Below are 9,981 nucleotides of genomic sequence, written 5' to 3'. Positions count from 1 at the left end.
GGGAAAACAATCATTGAAAGAAATACATGCTTGTACAGCCTAGAAGAGAAAAAAATAGACAAGGGTGAGAGAGACATGAGTCGAGGAATGTAACTAGGAACGGAAAAGAAAAAAGAATCAGAGCATACTAGTATATGTGTATCACTAGAACTGATAGGTTTAATATTCAACAGAGAAGAAATATTAAGAAAAGATAGAGTAGGCTAGCTACGTTTAAGGCACACGCATGCACACTGGATGTGCATCGTATATGACTAAGTTTAAAGTGGATTTTTAGAGAAAACCAAATGAGAAGGAATTTAGCAAATCCAAATGAAACCATATCAAAACACAAGAAACACTTTGATAAATTAATATCCTACTTTGATATGTCAAATTAATTCCAAAACATTTAGGATTAATTTTATCAACTCTAAATAAAAAAATATTTGTTTTATTTGACCGCGTTGCAACATCCATTGTTTTAGAAAAGAAAAAAATCCAGTCCGTAAAAAAACAGGATGTTACAATTCTACCCCCCTTAAAAGGAATCTCGACCTCGAGATTTAGCCTAAGAGAAAAGATTTGGCAACTCCTAATAGCCGGTATCTTATCATTTCCTTGTCGCATGTTAACGTATGTGTCACCATCCTTTGCGGCCACAAACTTAGTTGGCATCGATGATATCGTCGTTTGGAACTAGGGTATACAAGGGGGAAATAAACTATCCCAAAACGAATTTGCATGTATACAACACATCAAAGCCAGAGAAAATCCAAAGAAATCTTCTTTAAATCTCACACAAAATGTTCAAGATACTGTAGTAGATATACCACATGATCGGTACAATCTACTACTAGACACATAAGCAAAGGGAAAACTCATCGTTTGCTCGCATAATATTAAATAAAGGGCTCTCTCATGGTTTGCTATACTACTCGTCCAGGAAACCATACTGCTCTGGACCTTCATACGGCTGTCCAGGTGTTGGCACAAACTGCATTTCATAGCGAGGCCTAGCTGTGTCTTCCTCTTTGAGGTTTGTAGGAATCCTCTCTCTCGGCTCTATTTCTTCCTCGAATTGGCCGGCTTGTTCCTCTTGTACTAATGGTGTGGCTGGGATAGTGAGCAATGGTGGCGCGCTGGCTCGAGGTGTAAGACGACGCTTGTTCACGCGATGGCACGTCTTCTTCGCTGAAACCCGCATACGTCCATGGTACATGATTCTCCGTCGATTTGCACTAGGTGGTGGCTCCTCTTGTCTGTCACCTACGAACTCGTTCTCCATAGCAACGTCTACATTGTGCACGGTGGTTATGGCCTCCTCTGCAGCAGCTTCGATTCGACGTGTAGAAGGTACATCCATCTACGCATATTTGAATAAGAGAAGAATGATCAGTAAGCCAAAATTTCTTTGTAAATCCTGAGAGAGACAAGTACAACAAAGAAGCCTATTATTTTTCTCAACTACATTTTAATTAAAATACGAGTACTAAGGCTTTCCATTCTAACTAAGGCCACGCGACTAGGTCAACCTGGCTCTGATACCACTTCTGTGAGAACCGGAAATTAACTTTCCGACCCTCCTGTGTTACTCGTCAATCCCAATATCAATGTTGACGACACAGCGAAATGTATATCATTACAGACGTACAAAAGGTTAATTACAAAGTTTGAATAGCCACATAGTGTGACATTCATTACAATCAGAAAGCACAACGGATAAATAAAACGCGAAGTGACTCCATCTCAGCCACAGGCAGTTGATGTAGTCCACGAGGCCTCACTCTTCAATGTCGTCGTAGTTGTTGTAGTCTTCCTTGTCTTTGTAGTACTCTGAATATCAACAAAAGTTTTGCCATGAGTACATTTCGTACTCAACATGCCCCCTCGGTGCAAAACCTAATATATCTACATGAGGCTTCAAAGGAAGGCTGTAGGTTCTTTTGCATAAAAGCCAATTTTATTTGCAATATATGTGATAAAAGCAGTTTTAGACGAAAACATGTTTTATAATGAGTGTAATATTTCTCATCAATGTGGTTGTCCTCGACAACTCACGTATTCCATAGGATTCAGATTCCAGGAAAAGAAGGAAAGGAGAGAGAGGCAAAGAGGGAAATAGCAAGACAGGTTCATGTATGTCAAGAAGGATTCATGTGTCGTCCATGACCGTGGACACGGCTATTCGAATAGTTTTAACTCTGCAGAGGTTGTACACTTTGCCCACACGACACAACCCCATCTTGTTTCCCACCAGCCGCCGCTGATTTAATACACACCAATTGGTGTACCGGCAGAGGAATCGTGACAAGGTCTTTTAGCTAGATCCCCCAAACATGTGACATGCCCACCGGGTCTAGCGCACGGTATTGAGAGTACGTCCCCAAACCGGTCCCCCCATCTGTGCCGAAGGTTCTCCCGTAGGCAGCCACCTTATCTGCGGTACGGCGACATCAACACCTAAGGCTGACTAACTTACTTAACCAGGCTAGTGCCCATATAGCATGTGGTTGTACGGTTGTCACAATCTTCAAATCCAAGACTTTTGAGGACCCTTAAGCGGCACGAACGACGAATTGCTCCCTCCAACTTGTGAAGGGAAACCAATCTCTCCTTCAACATTTGATTCAGCTGTCGCCCGCGCCATGTTTAGAGGGTAAGTTTCACCCAGAGTAGAAGAGAGAGAGTAGAGGAAGCAACAACAGCTAATCAGCCTAGCTCAACGACTTTCAAAAGGGTATGTTTGACCCGAAGGTCGATCAATTCCTCCAAAGAGGCAATAGGAAGTATCCTAATGATTATTTAGCATGCTAAGCATCTCTACTCTATCAGGATTATTATATAATCTCTACTCAGGGTATCAAGTAAAAGGCGACAAGCGAATCAAGGTTGGTGTGTCAATCGACACGCTAACTACTGGAATAAAATAGCATATATATTTGCAAAACATAAAATAGCATGCAATTTGTAAAACTGGGATAAATATGATGAGAGGGCATGCCTTCGTTGTCAAACTCCTGCTTTCCACTTCCTTGATCGTGATTGTACCACTCTCCGTTCCCTCCTAATCACCGAATCGAAGCAATAACAATTCCAATGAATACAAGCAATACAACAAATACGACTCAAATGAAAAGTGCATAAGATCCAAATGAAAAGATCCAAATAAGCGGTGTGTGTTAACCGTTCGGCATACATAGCACAAGAACAAGACCGGAATGACTCGTACATGATTTGGGTAACTAAGACTTAAGGCATAGCGATCGTGCCATTCTGACTACCAAAATATTTTAGAAAAACATGTAGTCAATTTGTATAGTTGTCATGGCCTTTTTTATATGTAAATGCACAAACAATTTACATGTTAACTAGTCGTACACATGCCTAAGTAATTCATAAGATAAAAACTAGTTGCACCTTGGACAAAGACAATATCAGACATCTATCATGCATGGATCACGTAAGGAAACACTAGCATGGCATTGATGCATCATCATGTAGGGTCGTGCTAACAAAGGAGTTTTCTGCTAAACTACTCAACACGATGACCAGCATGAATGAAAATAGATGCTAATCAGAAGGGTGCACTAACTATACCAGGTTTTACAAAAGCAACCTGATACGATCTACTGAATAAAACTGAACTTGCTAATTAACAGCAGACTACATGTACGTATACCAATAATCGGAACTCGAAAATACACCTATAGCTAAGCATGTGTAAGTAAGTGCAAAACCATGCAGAGAGGATATCATTAATTTGCAAAAGCTACTACATGGCTAACACATATGCACTACACTAACATGTTATTTGATCCAAGCAAACACAACGAAATAACCTTCTAGATAATAAACCAAAATCTAGTATTAATGAAAAAATAATATTCCCACAACTCAAATGCTATTTACATATAACCAACCGGTCTATAATAATTCCACAATATACTAAACCGTACTAGCTAATTAGCACTAGAAGCTAGGCATGTAAGACAATAATTAAATCTAGCAAATTACACCTATAACTAAGAATACGTGATAAATCCACAATTTATGATCAAACATAAAAGCTATAATCAAATTGAACAGTCACAAATATATAGATGGCTAGCTGAAATCCTTAGGCAATTAACTACATATCTAGCATATGCAAACTAGCACATGGCGTTCAGTTCATAGAGATGCATGGTGTTCAAAATAGACAAGAAAGCTAGTAGCAGTACATGAGGAAAATGCACTACACGGGCATGTCTATGTGCTAATAACAATGCAACGGCTCAAACCACTTTTGCAAAACAGAATTTGATAAACTTCAAATGTATGCATCCAATATACAAGCCCTGGAAATTCTACCAAGAATATAACAAGTTGCAGACTACCATCTAAACAACGAAAAACGTATGAACAGTCCACACATACATGCATGCATTCCTATAATTTCGAAATTCAACCATCAACTACGAAAACTAATACCACTGCTGGGTTTCTAAGAGCATTTGACACACTTTCTATGTTGAGCTTTTGTGGGTTCATGTTGGGCAAGGTGCTAGAACGCTGATGCCATCCGGTGGCATTCGGTTCACCGGCGACATGACAAACTGTAGAACCAAGGCCGGAAATCATGTCTAGGAAGTAGGCCTCTAGATGAGAAGTGTGTGTGTGCAAGGGAATTCACTGGTGCTCACCGAGCGTGACGCAGTTCGTGGTTGAAGTCGACGGCCGGAGTCGAGGGCGTGGCCGTGGGTGTCGTCGGTGGTCAGTAGCTCGGCCTTCTGGTTCCCTGAATGAACTCCCCTTCCTTCCGCGATCCTCCTGGCGCAGCAGCTCCGTCCTTCGTGCCCCGAGTCCTCGGGAACGCGGGCGGCGTTCGGCGGCGTTCGTCGGCGTTCTTGCAAGTGTGGCTTGTTGTGTGAGTCTATGGCTCTAGCAGTGGTATGGGATGAAAGAGGAGAGTGTGGGCGTCCACCAGAGCTGTATATACGAGGAGAAAGATGTGCTCTAATTGACATGTTCAATGGGGAATTGAAGACGATTAACGGCGGCAGTTTCTGCTGCAGTTTCTAATGTTTATCGCTGGCGTTCCTGGAGAGAGACGAAGCCCGTCGCTTGGCCTGCTGAGAGGGAATGCCTCGCTAGGCTAGTCTGGACATTCTACACTTCTGGAATTCTAACCGTTCGTGTGTGCGTGTGAATCGATCAATCGAGTACAAGAGCAGCACTGCCTTTCGCTGTTTCTGGACTGCGTCTCATCTGCGAGTCGAACAAAGATCAAGTCAAACGGCTAGGCCTAAATGGGCTTCCTCGGCTGGGCTTTGAAGTAGTGTCGTGCTGCTGCTAGCTTCGACAGAGAGACAGAGCAACGACATGAAAGAAAATACGTTGGATGCTGCATGCGTGCATGTAGAAGTAGGCCAGCCAATAGCAAGGGAAAACAATCATTGAAAGAAATACATGCTTGTACAGCCTAGAAGAGAAAAAAATAGACAAGGGTGAGAGAGACATGAGTCGAGGAATGTAACTAGGAACGGAAAAGAAAAAAAAAATCAGAGCATACTAGTATATGTGTATCACTAGAACTGATAGGTTTAATATTCAACAGAGAAGAAATATTAAGAAAAGATAGAGTAGGCTAGCTACGTTTAAGGCACACGCATGCACACTGGATGTGCATCGTATATGACTAAGTTTAAAGTGGATTTTTAGAGAAAACCAAATGAGAAGGAATTTAGCAAATCCAAATGAAACCATATCAAAACACAAGAAACACTTTGATAAATTAATATCCTACTTTGATATGTCAAATTAATTCCAAAACATTTAGGATTAATTTTATCAACTCTAAATAAAAAAAATATTTGTTTTATTTGACCGCGTTGCAACATCCATTGTTTTAGAAAAGAAAAAAATCCAGTCCGTAAAAAAACAGGATGTTACATAGTATGTATGGTGAGATGATCTATTGTTAGTATTAGTATCCCATGTTTGAATAAGGTTCTCTGCGTAAGTTGGTGCTCAGATTTTAATACTCCCAGCCCAAAATAATTGGCCTAGGTTCATGGTTGATTTGGATAGGAGCGGTATCCCTTCGTACCAGTTTATTAGTTACTAGATCATGTAGGCGCGCATTGCTGCGCCCATCCATTGGTAATATAGAATGTTAGGAAATGGAGGAACTCTATTCATTTTGAACCAAAAAGTTTGATATATATACTAAAACTAAGATAAATTTGAAGTGCAATTTAGAGCAATGTTAATAACTCTTATGAAGTATCAAGTATGCCAGCCATAATTTCATTTTTTATGTTATCAGATGGAAGCAAAAATAAAATGGAACAGTATAAGATTTGATAGTAATTTGAGTGTACAATGTTGCCGCATCCGTCAATTTCTCCAATAGAATATAAGATAATTCCCTAAATCCATGGAATCATGAATAATATATAAAATAGCATATGTTATTATGCAAGAAAGCATTACAGCATATCAATTGTCTGCACCCTGGCCAAAATATTATGTATTATAACACATAAAATAGCCAAAATTGGAAACTGAGTACATATAGTTGTCTGTCTGATTCATAGAATGAACGAATGCAGTCTTTTCTCTTCATTGCCCGAGAAATTCAATGTCATTGATAAGGCCATATCATTGAAGAAGAATGGATGAAGTACTATTATTTCACCAACCGAATCCTGAATGAAAAAAAATCTTAAGATAAAAATTATCTTCATCAGCACAATCAAATGATAGTAGGTTGTGAAATAATCTCTAAAGTATTTCAGGAAAACAGGTTATAATTTTTAATTATGAAGTAACAAAACACTGCAAATCAACTAAGGAAATAATTATATAAAAAGTGGCAGTTTGTAATTGGTCACTACTAAGCAAGACCATGGTTGGTACCGATGAATAAAACAATAGTCACTACTAAAAGAGTACTTATATTTGTGTCTGTCCGAGAACAGCACCTTCCATATACCTACCTAATATCAAATCAGAGTTATAGATTGTGTATGGCTGTGAAAGTTTCTTAGCTTTATCTCTGAAGCTTGGAAAATAAAATATAGACCAACCCTGATGGAGTTTTCTAAACAGAATATTGCCACAATAATATTGGAATCTCCAGATTTGGGTATCTCTAGCTGTATGGTATGAACTTGCAGGTAAAAAGCTTAGTTGAACTGTAGGAACTTTTCTTACCTTTTTTACTTTGGAATTCTAATGGATCATGATCAACCAGCACACTTGCTGTATCGTTTTCCAAGAACACAATATGCAGGATGGGTGCAGCCTGAAAGCTCCACCACCTGAACCATCCTAGCTGCCCATCAAGGATAGTGTGGTGTTATGGCTGACCATGTCATCTCCCTCTGCTCTCCTTGCTCAACGTGCCTTAGTGAACAACAGAAAAATAGTCTATGCGCACGGAAAAACAATGAACTCCTTCACCTCTCCGACGTTGATAGAAATCCCATTTTAGGGATGGTTGAGAGCTGCAACAAAAGAGCAACAAGTCTTCAGAATAAACACCGGCTAGTGCGTCAGTTAAGTTCCATTCCACAAAATAATAAAGAGAGCACCACCTCAAATGATCAAGAAGTTCCATTTTAATCAACTTCGCTCACATCTCTATCTTGGACTATGTTTGCAACACTATTGGTCTTATGTGTAGCACAAATAATCTTGGAAAAATGAATGAGGTGAAATACACACAAAAAAACAGCGAGTCAAATAAAAAATTACCTTGCAATTGTACGTGTTGCTCCATGTTCTGCAGGAGCATCTTCAGTTCAATATTCTGGTAGAAAGTCCAGCAGTCTTGTACTTCTACCTCTCTCATAAGATAGAAGTGAGCCTCTCCTTTTCCTTTCCTTGTGTATCGTTGCTTCATATGTGCAATAGAACAATCTCGAAAAAAAAAACAATCTCGACAAAAATATGTGCAATAGTTCATCATGTATTGCTCTGATCATGACGACCATGCCAAACCCAATTCGGCAGAGGAGAGCAACTTGGCAGTGCATCAGACGGGAAGCAGAAATCCGTCGCAGAACCATGTAGGTGGGACAGGCAGGTAGAATCAAAGATCTCATGAAATAGACGACCACGGATTCGCCGAGTGAGAGGGGAGTCCAGGTCGGGATAGAGAGATGTGGTGTCCCTGGAAAATATTAGGGTTAGATGCTGCCATGCTGGACATGGAATATTGTTTCAATTAACACGAAATTGCAGCGTTGTTTAATGTAGGCCCGTGTTGAGGGATCCCAATCCGCGGCAACATCACCGACGCTGTGGAGAACAAATAAAATTGGTCAACGCTACTCTAAATCCATCTGAATTAGAACTAAAACGGCAAGATGCGGGGCTTCGTACCTTCGCTGTTCATACGGGAGTGTTAGTCGCTCCTCATTTTCTCGGATAGCTCCATGAACTATTGGCCGGCATCGCGGGCGGATGACATGGCGACGCAGCGGAGGAAGAGCGAACGAAGAAGAAGATAGATTTTTTTTTCTTCGGTCAACCGGTACGTAAGAATGATTGTTTGAAGCCCAAGCGCATTACAGGCCCGTTTCACAGTTTTGGGGCCCAAGTTATGTGATGTGGCCTAGAACAACGCAGGGAGTAGCAGCCCTAGAATGCAAATGGGCCTTTTTAACGAGATGTACGTCGGTAACGTTTAGGTAACGCCAGTTCGGAAATGTTAACCACGTTTAGACCATTAGATCATCTAATCGGACGCTTAAGAATCTCAAAACGCGGTGGAAGAGTCCTGGTGGTTTCATTTTACTGTTAACTAATTTATGTATTCCTATGTCGTCAATTTGATCCATACGAATAAGAAAAAGATAAAGGCAGCCCTCCTATTAACTACTTCATTTTTATTTATGAATTTATAGTAATAGAAATCTATGTCCTACCGGGACATAATTTCTATCCTCTTGCCTAATAGGCAAAAATTTACCTCTAGAAAGACTGATTCGAATTAGTTCGATATGAGGACCCACCTCCATTGCATTGCCAGAATCCATGTTTGATATTTGAAGTGGGTTGATCTTCGTGCTTCTCTTACGTTAAAATCCTCTTCGTGATGAGCCCCCTTTCCCCTCGGTAACTAATAAAATAGTCTTACAAACTAATACTGACAGTAACTAATACTAACAAAAAGATAATCAAAATTGAAAAACTATATTTTTTGTATACTTTCCCGTTATATTTGCTAATGTGGGTCGTATGCAATCGATCTGGTCATATTGATATCCCTTCAGCAGAACATAGATCATAGAAAAGATCTCGGATGACTCACCAAAGCATGAAAACTAGTTAGAAAATGAATTTCCATTTCAAGAGCGCCTAACCACAAGGATAAGCTCACATTAACCCGTCAATTTCGGATCTAATTCGGAGATTTTCTTGGGAAGTGTCTGCAAAAAAAATGGAATTGTTCTCGACGAAAAAGCTTCAAAATGAAATAAATAAAGAATAAAGTCCAAAAATAAGAAGAAGAAGAAGATAAAACAGCCCTGATTCCAAATGAAGAAATGTAAAATTGAAAATGATTCTTCTGATTCTTAAAGAATGAGGGGCAAGGAGATTGATACCGAGAAATATTTACGCGATTTGATCCGCATATGTTTGGTAGAAGAACAATCTTCTCATCTAATCATATCATAAATAGGAAGTATTTAATTAGAACATGAAAGATGTCTCAGTTGGTCTTAGTTAGTCTTCTAGACGGAGTGGATGAAGGGAAAAATGATGCCTTTGAAAGAATTGACCGAGGAGTTGTATGAGGTGAAAATCTCATGTACGGTTCTCTAAAGGGACTGTGAGGGTGACGTATATGACGATTTTTCCACTATGACCCCATAAAAACCAGTTATGCCTTACGTAAAGTTGCTAGAGTACAATTGACCTCTAGATTTGAAATCATTGCTGAAAAAGGCTTATAGCCGCAGGAGGCATGGGCGCGAAAACGAAAATCCACCGGTGGTAACCTGAACC

The 9,981-nt window shown here is 39.9% G+C and overlaps 1 long non-coding RNA gene across 1 annotated transcript; it reads right to left on the bottom strand.

Moving 5' to 3' along the window:
• Window positions 1–6,413: 6,413 nt before the first annotated feature.
• On the bottom strand, window positions 6,414–8,489 carry LOC127319620 (uncharacterized). The gene is made up of 4 exons (XR_007862587.1): window positions 8,353–8,489; window positions 7,723–8,268; window positions 7,180–7,472; window positions 6,414–6,671 (listed from the first exon to the last, which is right to left on the bottom strand). It is a non-coding gene; the product is annotated as an uncharacterized lncRNA (long non-coding RNA).
• Window positions 8,490–9,981: the final 1,492 nt, after the last annotated feature.

The sequence above is a fragment of the Lolium perenne genome, chromosome 5 (assembly GCF_019359855.2).
Source record: "Lolium perenne isolate Kyuss_39 chromosome 5, Kyuss_2.0, whole genome shotgun sequence".
Lineage (NCBI taxonomy): Eukaryota > Viridiplantae > Streptophyta > Magnoliopsida > Poales > Poaceae > Lolium > Lolium perenne.
The sequence above is the reverse complement of the archived record's forward strand: the minus strand, read 5'-3'. Positions and strand labels throughout refer to the sequence as shown.